Below are 14,338 nucleotides of genomic sequence, written 5' to 3' on the forward strand. Positions count from 1 at the left end.
ACCCTTACACACTGCTGGTGGGAATGTAAAATTGTACAACCACTTAGAAAAACAGTTCTTAAAAATGTAAACATTCTCACACCATATGATCCAGGAATTCCATTCCTAATTATTTACCCAAGAGAAATGAAAGCATAGGTCCAAACAAAGATTCTTAAGTTAATATTTGTAGTAGCTTTATTTGTAATCGCCCAAAACTAGAAGCAATCCAAATGCCCATCAAAAGGTGAATGGATAAACAAATGATGCTATATCCATCCAATGAAATACTGCTTAGGTATAAAAATAATGAACTATAGATACAAACTACAATATATATGAAGCTCAGAAAAAGTATCCTGAGTGAAAAAAGCCAGACAAAAACACTTCTATAAAGTTCTAAAAACTGCACACTGATGTATAGTGACAGAAAGCGTATCAGCGGTTGCCTGGGAACCCAGAGGTAGGAAGGTAAGAGGACTGGAAGAGAGAAATTACAAAGGTGCTCTAAGAAACTTTTGTCAGTGATGGGTATTATATTGATTGCAGTGATGGTTTCACGGTTAGGAACATACGTTCAAAACTCACCAAACTGTTCACATTAAGTATTCGTTGTACATTGTCTGTCAATTATACGTCAAAAAAAGCTGTTGAAGAGAAAATCTTATCTCTGAGAAAATCTTATCTCTGATCACTCACCTTCTAAACACATTCCTGAGTCAAACTGGTCAACTGATTAATACAAGAATGCATTGTGAACCTTTGCACATCTGTGTTCTTCCTGCAGCCATCCTCTCAAATGAAATACCATACTATTTGTCCTTCCAAACACAGCTGACCTCACACCTCCTCCAATGAGACTCCCCAGACCACTCCAGCTTGTAGATTTCTTCTTTCTCTTAATTTCTAACTTTCTAATACACTCTAACCATCATTTGGCGAGTTTAACTATAGCACAGAGGCAAACCTAAGTTTGAATCCTAATTCTCTAGTTTATAACTCTGTGACCCTAGAAATTTACTTAATCTGTCTCTATCTCTTAAACATTTATAATAATAGTACCCATTTCATAAAGTTGCTGAATGTAAATTGATTGGCATAATACCTAGCACACAGAATAAGTATCCAATCTTTGTTGTATTAGATTTACTATATGTTTCTTTGTGATATTTCTTATATGAAATAGTTTTGGAAGGGGTGGTAGAGTCATCTGGCCTTCCTAATGGTGCCTGCCAGAAATAATTACATCTAAGCCCTTTTTGTACAATAGACAATAATTAGCTGGTTTAATTTTCCTTTTCCTGTCAATACCCTTTTCCAATATACATGTGTGTGTTTGTGTATATATAGAGAGAGACAGCCTGGGAGACAGAGAACTAGAGCAAGCTGGAGAGGGCAGAAAGAGGGAGGGCAGGGGAGGGAAAGGGAGGCAAGGGGAGGAGAGACTAGGAAGTTGCAAATATTATGGTTTTCTGCTAGAGTAAGCTTAAATTGAATCTAGACATTACATTTAAATAATAAAATGTACTTAGTCATACTCTCAGAATTTGACTTTCTTAGCTACAAATAATAAAATAATCACTACCAAGCATTTATTATCTACATGATTAGACACAAAGATGTTTGTAGTAAGTTCAGTCACAAGTCAAAAAATGGCTACAATACAGTTTGAACCACTGCCTCTCTAATTATGTAATGATACTTCTAACAATTGCATCATTGAGTTTACTTTCATCAGCTGTGTCTTAAATAATAAAATACAGATTACAGACTTTTAATAGCCAATCATTTATTTATATTAATTGACTTAATGCTACACCTCACTTAATACAGGGTACTTTATGGAGAGTGGTTCTCAAAATACTTTAGTTTCTTAAATCATTTATTGTTCAGCAGATTTGGTAATATTTTCCTTTCAATGGGAATTTTTCTTCAGGGTAAGTGAGGGAATACTGAAGATCAGTGTCAGTACTTTAAGGGCAAGCTGCCATTTCACGCTTGCCCTCCTTTTTTTTGTTTTGCGGTACGCGGGCCTCTCACTGCTGTGGCCTCTCCTGTTGCGGAGCACAGGCTCCAGACGCGCAGGCCCAGCGGCCATGGCTCACAGGCCCAGCCGCTCCACGGCATGTGGGATCCTCCCGGACCCGGGCATGAACCCGTGTCCCCTGCATCGGCAGGCAGACTCTCAACCACTGCACCACCAGGGAAGCCCCACCCTTGCCCTTAAAGTAACTAGTTTAGCAGCACTGACAATGCCCCCTCATTATTTACTTAATTCAGTATCAAAAGTGTTTGACTTTTCTTCCAATGGGGCCACGTAGATTTATAATTAAAAGAGATAGCCACCTCCCTGTAAGCAATAGGAAGGAATGTAAGAAGAAGATATCACCAATCCAAATAACTAAATACCTAATTGATGTTTGGGAAACTTATGCTTTAAGCAGAGCTTCACCTTTAGAAACTCAGTGCCTGGATAAAAGACAGTACCAAGGCCACTTGGACTGCAAAACACAGTCACAGGTGGAAATGCCAACATGCCTAAACTAAATATTTGTAATCTCATCATATAGTTAGATAAATCATGGATGATCTTTTCTAGACATTGTTTAAAGTACTAAGCATGTACACTTCTGAAGAGTAATCACTGATTTTTTTAGCTAAATTGCACTTTAACAATTAATTTAGAGTTTTATTATGTACTTGACCAATACTATTTGTAGCATTACCTCTACATTGCTATGATTTATAAATATAATAGCACTTATCAAGCATTAATTATGTAACAAGCACTATTCTCAGCATTTTGCATAGGTTAACTCATGTCACCTTTATAACTCAATGCGATAGGTACAAATCATGGGAGATAAGGCATAAAGAGTTAAAGTAAATGGTGGTATCATTAGCATTATTAGCATTGTTAATAACGCGTTCAAATATGGACTTAGATCTCACAATAAAATTTAAAAACTGAATTTCAAACAACTGTCTCATTTACAACTCAAAAATCTATCCAAGTAAAAGGTTTCACCATGTCTTTCTTAAGACATAGATGCTTGGTGTTTTTGTCAAAGTAAGAATACTTTCATGAACTCAAAACATAGCTTCCTTCTTAAGAAGCTACATAATTCAAACTTAGAAGTAGTCAAGATATAGACACCCTTTTCACTAAACATGAGTATGATTTTACTATTAGAAAATCCAACAAGGAGCAAATAAAAGATGAAGGAGGTCACCTACAACCTTAGAAAGCATTAGAACCACCCACAAAGCAGAATACAGCTTAGACTATTTTCACTTTTTTGTGTGTTCTAACGGATATTTGTATTTCAGATACTTTCAAAATTATATTAGCTTTATAAAATTCTATTTTCTCCACCCCCCCATATCTTTCTTTCCCCACTTTAAGCCAATCAACTCAAGGTCTTTGGGGACTGCCAATTTGGAACATCCTCTGGCCTTGACAACTGGCAGCTGGGATCGATCAGTTCATAAAATCCAACTTGTCAGCTAAAACCAGTCATGTTTTTTAAGCAAGACAATCTGTTAAACAGGTTAGGCCTTAAATCCTGAAAAACATTTGCAAAAACACATTTTGTACTTGCTCTTCCTAAGTTCTGAGGCTACAGATGTTACAGAAACCACGATTCTGGAAACTCTCCCAACCATCTATTATCCTTCCCTGAAAACTTGAAGGTATCTTCTGGGCTCCACAGCTAGCAGCAGACCAGCTTCTGATAGCCATGGGTGGGAACAGATATCCTCAATGTGGAAAGAATCCTTGATTCACCCTGGGCAGTTACACAGTAATTTCTTTCTGCTGTGCACTTGATCTAGTTCATCGTAAGCCAATGTCATCACAGTGCAGTTAGGCTAGCTTCCAGTACTGGCTCTGTCATAAGAAGAAAAATTTATTATAGAGATTTCAAAGCAATTTCAGAGCTTATAAAGCTAAGTGATCTTAGGCAAGGCACATCTTCTCAAGCTTCAATCTCCTTCTCAGTAAAATGAGAGGGTTGGAATGACCAAACTTCAAATTTCTTTCCAATTCTATAATTCCATGATTCTACTTCTTCCCATTGTTTTCACTTAGCTGGAAGCCTAAGATACTTCCTCACCAATGCCAGCTCTTATAGTTATCCAGGATCACAGTGGGTCAGTCCCCACAAAGCATCATGCCACAAATAATGATGGGTTAGACGAATATTTTTCAGACTTCATCATATTCAACTAAGTACAGGAAGGTTTCAAAACAGATAAATGTTGTTTTTCCCCACTGAACCGTAATTTGATTATCATTACCTTTCAATATCATAATATCTTGACACTTCCTACCATTACTATCTAAGTTGGCAAATATATACATCAGGCAAATGATCATTCCCTTTGGCTTTACCCCAGGTAAACATCAATCACTGATCAAGCCAAGACCACTCTCAGAATCTTCAACTCACCCTTCCAGACAGCCACCACCAATTATTCAGAATTGGCATGAGTGAAAGAATATATCTGAAATTGTGATGTATACATTAATTAGTACCAATCCAAACCCAACTGCCATCTATATGTCTCTAACTGGATATTTCCCGAGACATACACTCATTCTCTTCCCACTAAAGCATCTCCCTTTTTATAAATGGCAATTCCGATAATCCAGACATCCAAATGAGATATCTTACCTCATCCTTACATCTAATCAAGTCTTGCAAATTTTACTTCCTATGTGGTTTTCACATTTATTTTCTCCATTCCAAATAACACTTTCCTTGTCCAAAATCTTATCATTTTTCTTCAAACACATTGCAACAGCTTTTTAACTAGCTTACCTTGCCAATGGTCTTGCGAATATCACATTTCCCTTTAAAACCTTTCAATGAATCTTAATGCATATTAGCATGACAGTCTCAGGTTATTCAAATAACTTACATGGTGGCTCAGGGTTTCATAAGCATGTAATAGTTGCATGGCCTTTTATAAGCTAGCCTTGGAAGTCAGTATCACGTCTACACACAACACTCTACTGGACAAAGCAGTCACAAGCCCACCCAGATTCAAGGTACACTTGATGGGAGGAGTGTCACTACAACCATGGTTTAAAGCCACCATATCCATCTCTAGTTCCCCAGTTATGCCACTGCACATGCTGTTTCTCCAGCATGGAATGCTGTGATAATTAATTTTATGTGTCAGCTTGACTAGGCCACAATATGTCCAGACAGCTGGTTAAATATTATTTCTGTATGTGTCTATGAGGATGTGTCCAGAAGAGATTAGCATTTGGGGTAGTGGACCAAGTAAAGCAGATGGCCCTCCCCAATGTGGATGGGCATCACTCAATCCACTGAGGGCATGAACAGAACAAAAAGGAAAAGAAAAGTTAAATTAACTCCGCCTGGCTACTTGAGCTGGGACATTGATCTTCTCCTGCCATTGGCACTCCTGGTTCTCAGGCGTTCAGACCCAGACTGAAACCTATACTATCAGCTCTCTGACTCTCAGGCCTTCAAACTACACCACTGGCTTTCCTGAGTCTCCAGTTTGCAGATGGCAGATCGAGGGACTTCTCAGCCTCTAAAAGCATGTGAGCAAATATCTTATAATAAATCTCTTCATATACATTTCCTATTGGTTCTCTTTCTCTGGAGAACCCTAAGACAGATACTGTCCTTACCTGACCCCCGGAAAACCCCTGTCATTCCTGTAGTATCATCAAAATACTACTTCCACTGTGACAGCTTCCCTATCAGTACATAATGAACTTGAAATTCTTCCATACTCCAGTACGATCTCACCAACTAGACCAGTGCTACTCAAGGATACAGATCACCTGGGATCTCATCAAGATTCAGACTGATTCAGTAGGTCTAAGGTGAAACCAAAGATTCTACATTTCTTACAAGTTCCCAGGTAATATGTATGTTACTGTACCAACCACAGTTTGAATAGCAAAAGGCCACTCAAAGAGCCTACTCAAAAATTGCTGGCCCAGAGTGGAGTGTTGCATCCAAGGAAAGGTCCGTGGCACAGGGGCAAACTGCAGATCACGCATCTGGGTGAGAGGCCAGAATGGAATGGGAGAAGATACAGCAGGCACCTAAGAGCAGGCCGATTGTTAAAATATGTGCATTTCTGAGACAGGCAAAGAGGAAATTTTGCCAATAGGAGGGAAATCAGAGAAACCACGCCAAAAGCTACCAAAGGTTTTAAGTGAAGGGTGGGAAGCAGAGAATGGAGGAATCCCAGAGCTAATGAAAGAGAATGTGTAAAAGCTGTTTTTAGGGTAGAAATAGGAAGGGAGCCATTAAGGCACTAGGCTAAAATTAACATTTTCGAAAATATTTGTCTATACCTCCATTGAGGTAAGCATCTATTTATACTGGATTTTTAAAATTTGGATATCTATATCTAAATTCTACTTACCATAAGCTAGATTCCTGAGAACATGAACTGTTTTTATTTATTAGAGACTGGTATTTAAGAACATACATATGCCTTCTGGGTTCATATCTTAACTCTGCCACCACCTGGTTTGTGACAATAGGGAGACTTTTTTTTTTTTTTTTTTTTTTGCTTTCATTCCCCCAAGCATAAAATAAGGGATAATAATAATGTCTGGACATAGAAATTTTGAGAGGATTAAAACAGAATATATCTGAAAGTGTTTACCTTGGAACATAGTAGCCTTAAAATTAGTGTTCAATATTATTATAGGGAGAGAGTATGATGTCTAAGAGTTGGCTTGAGAATCAAACAACCAAAGTAAAAAATCTCTTGCTCTCCTATTTACTAGTTGTCTGACCTTAAACCTGGTTCTTAACTCCTCTAAGCCTCAATTATTTCAACTGTAAAATTGAGATGCTAATAGTTACTACTTAATAGTTACTACTTAAGAGAATTGAGATCATCCATCCCTGATATATGCGATAAACTTTCAGTGAATACTAGTTATTATTGTTATCAGAAACAACAGCATGACAACACAATCTGGCATTTGGAGGGCTTTCCACAAATACTGAATGACTGAATAAATTAATGAATGTAGAAAAGGTTAACATTGATCTCAGCAAATTCACCTCCCTCCAAGACTTTAAAATATTGCTATATAATCAGGGGAAAACTTTTCTTAGGACTCACGCAAGGAAGAGGTCAAGTAGAAACACAGGGTCCCCTCTATCTTCACTTTCATCTTTTGTTATAAGTTAAGCTTCCATGTAAATTTCCCTTCAAAAATTGCTTCCACCCCTAAAGAATAAAGATTATATCATATTTTCATAAATATGTCTTCTCCTACAGACCACAAAGATTAGCGCAGCATAAAATGTCTGGTTATAGTCATTCTAATAGGTGTGAACATCTAAACAACAATAAAAATTAAATGAAAGGCAGCTATATCATCACACCATTCCCCATTCCTCTACCTCCTGAGAATCTAAGAATGAAATTAGCTGGGAACAAATATGACACTGACTAGCCTGTTAGAATTAGCATAGTGCTACTGTAACGGCAAAAGAATTAATAGAAGTAACACACCTAGTTCCAATACACAGGGTGGGAAACCTCTTGCTGACAGAGATACAGGTAGGACTCATCTCAGCATTCCACTGAACATTTAAAGTAAAAAGCACAACTCAAATGCACCCCAAAGAATTTGCGAATTTAGAAGACATTTGATTACCCCATTTTACAATAAGTGTCTGGACTAGAACCCTTTAGAAGGGTCACACCCTCTCCCAACTAGTGCTTGTTAAAGAAACGCATTTTTGGTGGTATGAGGATGTTTTCCTTTACTTCATATTTATGTTGTTAGACATGGGATAAACTCAAATATATTTTGTTGCATAAATTCATACAATCTTTCTTCTGTCTTCTACTGGATTTAGGAGTGTCACAAAATTTTAAACTCCAGGAGAGAAATCTTCCACAATTTATTTCACATGCAACTCAATGCTTTTTCTTCTGAGAATTAGCACCAGGCAGACCCTATAGACATCCTTTAAGAGAAGTTATGTACATTCCCATGGCTACGTATTTCAGATATTTCCATCTTAATAAAAATCCTCCTCACTGGTTTGTCTTCTGTAGGCTCAGTTACACAGTGTTCTTTATATAAGTACTGAGCCCTATATTCTACTCAGATGGAGATAATAGAAATCAAACAATCAGATCTACCATATTCTGAAGATTACTGAGCAAGAGAAAATAATAATCACCAGTGAATTTTAGTCTTATTTTCCCAAGTGATGACACTGAAAACAATAACCTATCCACCCCACTCAGTAGGAGCTGAGGCTCACTATCAACACAGCAACAGATGAGGATATATGGCTTACGTTAAGAGGTGGTAGTTGGCTAGGGGCTGAGGAATATCCCAATTCTGACCCCTCACCACCCACTCCTTAACAACAACAACAACAACAAAATCTTCAAAAACCTGGGCCAAGAAACCCTTTATTACTAGAAGACACTCTGGTCCCCAAATCCCATTACAGAATTCCGGGGAGATGACCTACTACACCTCATGGAAGAATCTAATTTCCCAGGTGGATCTAAGGAACCAGCCTTCACACAAAGCACCAACCCAAATACCAAATCTATACATCTAAGGGAAGTAAGGGCCCTCCTTCATGAGATATAGAGAGCCAAGAGGAAGAAATGTCCAAGAATTTTTTCCTAATCTAGAGTGGCCTTTCCCATACTACATACCCCAGATCTTTCTCTGGAGTAAGGGAAGGGGAAAGATGCCAAGGAAGATGTTTGTAGGCCTGTATTACATAGACTCATGCGAAACGAGAGAGCACCCTTTTCCTACATGGGCTGCCATTTTGGTCAATCCAGACCTGTGCTCTCACCTCTTAAGCATAGAATGTGGTGTGTTAGCAATTGGGGTAACCCTTAGGGGTGAGAAAAGGGCTCTAAGTTCCCTTGGAGGTCAAAATGGCTGACAAAAATCTATCTAATCAATTATTCCCAACTTTGTATGAGGGAAGTAGGAAGAAGTTATCTTTATATCCCAATAAAAAAAATTCAGGGCTTCCCTGGTGGCGCAGTGGTTGAGAGTCTGCCTGCCGATGCAGGGGACACGGGTTCGTGCCCTGGTCCGGGAAGATCCCACTTGCCGCGGAGCGGCTGGGCCCATGAGCCATGGCTGCTGAGCCTGCGCGTCCGGAGCCTGTGCTCCGCAATGGGAGAGGCCACAGCAGTGAGAGGCCCGCGTACCACCAAAAAAAAAAAAAAAAAAATCATAGAATTTGAATGAGAGGTGTTACTGATATGAGTATACTTTACATTTGATATGGAAGCAAGAAAAAAATAGAAGTACTACTAAATAAATTAAAATTTTAAAAGTGGAAATTTATTTATTACTCATACAATTATTTATAAATGTATAAATAAAGAATAACCAGACAACATCAACTTTCTCTCTTTTTAAATAAATATTCTGGAGTTAAATAACAAAGCCACAATTATTCAATTAATTTTCAAGTTCTTCATGTGTAATGCTGAAATAGGATTTTATACCTGGGTTCTAGGCAAATCAAAAGATAAGTAACAAGGGCATGAATGCTGGGGTGAACACTGACCCCTCCCCCTCAATCTTCCCACAGATAGCAGTTAAACCACAGACTATAGACAGGGTCTGAGGACTGGCTCAGTTTCCATGAACTCCTTTAGAGCTGAGAGGGCTTTTCTTAGTCAGATGTGTATCCCTACAGACACAAAATGGAGCAATAGGGAAAATATTGGGAATAAAAGAGACTATATATCCTAGGTCCTCACCCAGTGGCTTCTGCCTCAAAATAATAAATGTTTCACAGGACAAAATAAATATCCTCTAAACTTTCTCACTTATTACTATATTCCCCATAGCCCCCAAATAATCACTTTATGAAACTCATTCCTATTGTGAACAACTAATGGAATACTTTTTTTCTTTTTCATGGAAAGGCATTTTATTTTAAATATAACAGTGTGTACATGTCAATCCCAAACTTCCAATCTATCCCTCCCTCACACCCTTCCTCCCGGTAACCATAAGTTTGTTCTCTAGGTCTGTGAGTCTGTTTCTGTTTTGTAAGTTCATTTGTATCATTTTTTTTTTTAGATCCCACATATAAGCGATATCATATATTTGTCTTTCTCTGTCTGACTTACTTCATTCACTATGATAATTTCCAGGCCCATCCATGTTGCTGCAAATGGCATTATTTCATTCTTTTCAATGGCTGAGTAATATTCCATTGTATGTATGTACCAAATCTTCTTTATCCATTCACCCGTTGATAGACATTTAGGTTGTTTCTACGTCTTGCCTATTGTAAACAGTGCTGCACTGAAAACTTTTGCTTATACATAAAATGTATTTCATCTCTTATTGGGTAGATAGAGATGATGCAAATGGCTTATGAGGGTGATCAGCATTACTCACCGATACTGTGTGGCCCAGAGATTTTATGTTCATGTTATGTCAACATCATTGTCAACACTGTGTTAAAATCTTCATGACAATCAGGTCATTTTATGTTGGTAGTTCCACAATGAGTTTATCCAGAAACTTTTCATCAATATTCATCAGTAAGGGAAAACATTTCAATGATGGAAGCATATTATTTTTATTTTAATGTAGATTATAGTGTCCCAAAACTGGTCATTTAGGCCTCCTCCAAGGCAGACAACTCTCTAATTATAAATTCCATGAAAAGCTACAACCCAACATTTATTGAGCTCTTCCTATATGGCATTTCTGTTAGAGACACTTTGTATGCACTATCTCATTGAATCCACACAACAATCCAGTGAATTAGGTGCTATTTTATCCTCATTTTACGGAAGAAAAGCCTTATAAAAGACCTGGATTTAAACCAAAGCAAGATGACTCCAGTTATGTACATTTAACCTCACATTATCCTGCATTCACCAGAACTTGATGTCTGAAAAAAAAATATTTTTTAAAGCAACATTTGAAAGACCTTGGCTGTGCAGGGCTCATGCCACTTGCACTGCAGTGTTTCTTGGCAGCCTAATATGTAAGTGAAGTATTACAAAATTTATTTTTTGCTGCCCTGGCTCTTTTTCAGGGGGATGAGGGATGCATAACCTTAGCTGTTTAGGCCAAGTAGTACATGCTTGTTGGAGATTCCACCCACCTGACCAGCAAGAGAAAGATATTTTGCACAGACTCATTTCCTCTTGAGGTATAACAACAATTTAAATTTCTCCTTTAAAGCCCAGTTGCATGGTCCATCTGTTCCAACTGGCTATTCTCCTGAATCATGGTGGCTACAGGAGGGAGGTGAGGAAATCTACTTGCTGGAAAAGAATCAACCAATGCTGTATTAAATAAATTTGCATCACGGTTGTAAATACACCCAGGGGCCAAGGTGATGAATGTATTTTATAAATCAAATAAATGAATAATAACTTTTCGAGGTTGCTAAATGTAAAATGTTTGAAGAACTGAACTGAATGAATCCAAACTGTGTCCAAGGGTTACACTTTCTAATTAAAACATACACTGAAAACATTAACCTGATTCATAATCTAAATAAAACTCCGTTTTTTGAATGGCTTTCCATCTTTACGAATTTTTTATTACAACACAAGGTAAACAAATGAAAGTATCCTTAATGAACCCAATATTTTTCAACTTTCTGCAATAAAAAAAACAAAAAGAATAAAAATGAAAAGAAACATAAAAACTGCCACATTTATGATTCTCCTGCACATACCACATCTCAAATGCTAGGCTTCTGCTCTTGCCTTTAGGAACTGACTTAAAAATTCAGAAGCTCTTTACGTGAAAAAGAAAGAAAAAAAGAAAGGGAGGAAGAAAAGGAGATTAGGAGGGAGTGAGGGAGTAAAGAAGGAAAAGAAATTTTAAAAAATGAAAAGGGGGGGATTTCAAATATCTATAAGGACAACACATTGGAATTAATATAATAAAATGCAAGGTTCAAAGTCACCTGTCTCTGAAACTTAGCTGAAAATAAATTGTTTATGATTTTTTTTAATACCAAAATAAATCAATTAAATTAAAATTTCGTCAATTAAAATTGGGGCAAGTGAAGCAGGAATTTGCTGCAAACTTTTTGGCACATTATTTTCATTTCCAACTTTTGGTTTATCTGTGCTGTTTTCAACATCTCTTTCTATGGTGTGAATATTAATCAGGCCAATGGTATTCTGTTAGGCATTGTGGGCTCAACAGAGCATGGTTAGATTTGGTTTTAAAGAAATAAGCTCTACTTTTTAAAACAACAGAATGCCTATTAATTGAAACAGAAGGTCTGAAATTGTGAATAATTTGTCTGAATTTATACTCCTTGAAATCAATGGGAAAATCAAGAGTAAAAAATATATCTTCTTTTTCCTACTCTTCTGAAATAAGTTACATTAAGGAAAGAAAAGAAGGAAGGACAGAAAGAAATGTACAATCTAAGGGCACACACATATATCAGTCCCGTAATTCTTAGGGGAAGTGGGCAGTAATTCACCCCAGTCTTTGATCTTAGTAGCTTTGTCTGTTTATTCTAATGTAGCATAGAGATAATATAATTTTATGTGGGTGCCGTAACATGAAAAATGTAAGGAACATTGCTGCAAGAACTTGTAAGTTTTGCTGGGTGTATTAATGCCACAAATTTAATCATAGTGTGAATCCCCCTAAACTTTCCTCAGAAACACTTAGATTTTTTAAATACTGATTCCCTATTATAACTAAATTATAAGTGCATCCTCTTTTTTAGGCACAATGTGATTAAATTCTTACAGAAGCTTTTGTCACTCAGCCTGTCTTTATATCAGTAAAAAACACATTATTAAACATTTGGGAAAATAGAGCATTTTAGTTGGTAAATGTCAGTCATTCTAAAGTCATTTTCCATACTAAAAAAAAAAAAAGCCTTCCTCTTGGTTAAAGGAGACCTTTCTTGAACAATATGTACTGATCCTAGGGTGGAAGGTGGGGAATAAGGTTTCAGCCTCCTTTGCTAACACAGTATGGCCAGCTGACACAAATGTGTCCTTTGAACAAAGGCTCATGATGTCTGCTGTTCTCCTACCAATAAAGAAGGCGCCAAACCCACCTTCTTCGACATGATTGTCCTTATGCCATTAAACTCTAACTTCCGCATTACTGTTAGAAAGGTTCCCACAGCACCTCCCTACAGCTCAGAAACTGGACTCCCATAGGGTATAGCAAATTCACTGGAATTCTACAAGAACACTCCATAAAAATAAATACAACTCCAAAAACAGACTTTAGATTTTTGTGATGAGAATTATAAAATTCAGAAAATTTTTCTCAAAATTTTAATTGTTTTGGCACAGCCTCATTAACTAATAGAAGAATTTATAATACAAAAAAAAGAAGGCAGAATCACTGATTTCTAGGAAAAGGCAAAATAAATATTTCAGTTTTTACTACTCACTGTAAATATATTTTTTTCCCTTAAGAAAATAATTTAATAGGGTTTTGTTTAAGAGAACGTTTATACATGAAGGAAGACTAACAATATCCAAGAGTGATCAACCATCAATTAACTTTTAAAACTCATGCTCCAAGCCAAGTGGCCACTAGAGAATTTGGTGTTTATTTGTTTACTTGTAACTAGTTTTTATTGACTATAACCAGGCCACAGGTTCACAAATGATGCCCTCTAAATGAAAGTAAATAGAGAAACCGGAGGAACTTTTTCACTGAAAATTCACAAATTATTCCAGACATATCCGGAAAATTATAAAGTAAATAAACTAAAGGCATGTAACTGATAACAGCCTCTGACTTATGTATTATGTTAGATTTGGTTGTTTTGCCATGCAGATTGCTACAATGAACTCTTTTTACTCTAACATTTTTTATCTCATCTGTTTGGTACTAAGGTTGCTCCCCTAAAACCGCTCAGCCTTAGCCTAATGTTTGATTTTCAAATCTAGCAATAAGCTACTATGAGCCCAGCCCAAATATATCTCAAATAATAAAACAACATTTCTTTGGGTTTCCTTTGATGTTGCATTACACTGTTCACTCTTCTGGCAGAGTCGATGAAGGCTATTGATATAAGGTATCCAGTCAAGACATGTGTTTACAATTATAGCCTTCAAAATAAAGAGAGGATACATAACCGTATCCCCTGGGGTATGGAAATTACACCATTAGAGGAGCATGGCCAGAGGCCAATGGTCTGTACTGGTACACCTAATGAATAGTGTATTTCCATCTCCAAATGTGCATTCTATTTATAATAACATAATGCTATTTTAGATGAACAAAAAATTAGGCATACCTGGCACAGTGACATAACTAAAGCCTTGAGAATAATAAATTGATAGAGCATAATAGTGTCTGGCACAAGGAAAGGCATGT

The sequence above is a fragment of the Aethalodelphis obliquidens genome, unplaced genomic scaffold, assembly GCF_003676395.1.
Source record: "Aethalodelphis obliquidens isolate GAN/ISIS:26980383/991018 unplaced genomic scaffold, ASM367639v1 scaffold6, whole genome shotgun sequence".
NCBI lineage: Eukaryota > Metazoa > Chordata > Mammalia > Artiodactyla > Delphinidae > Aethalodelphis > Aethalodelphis obliquidens.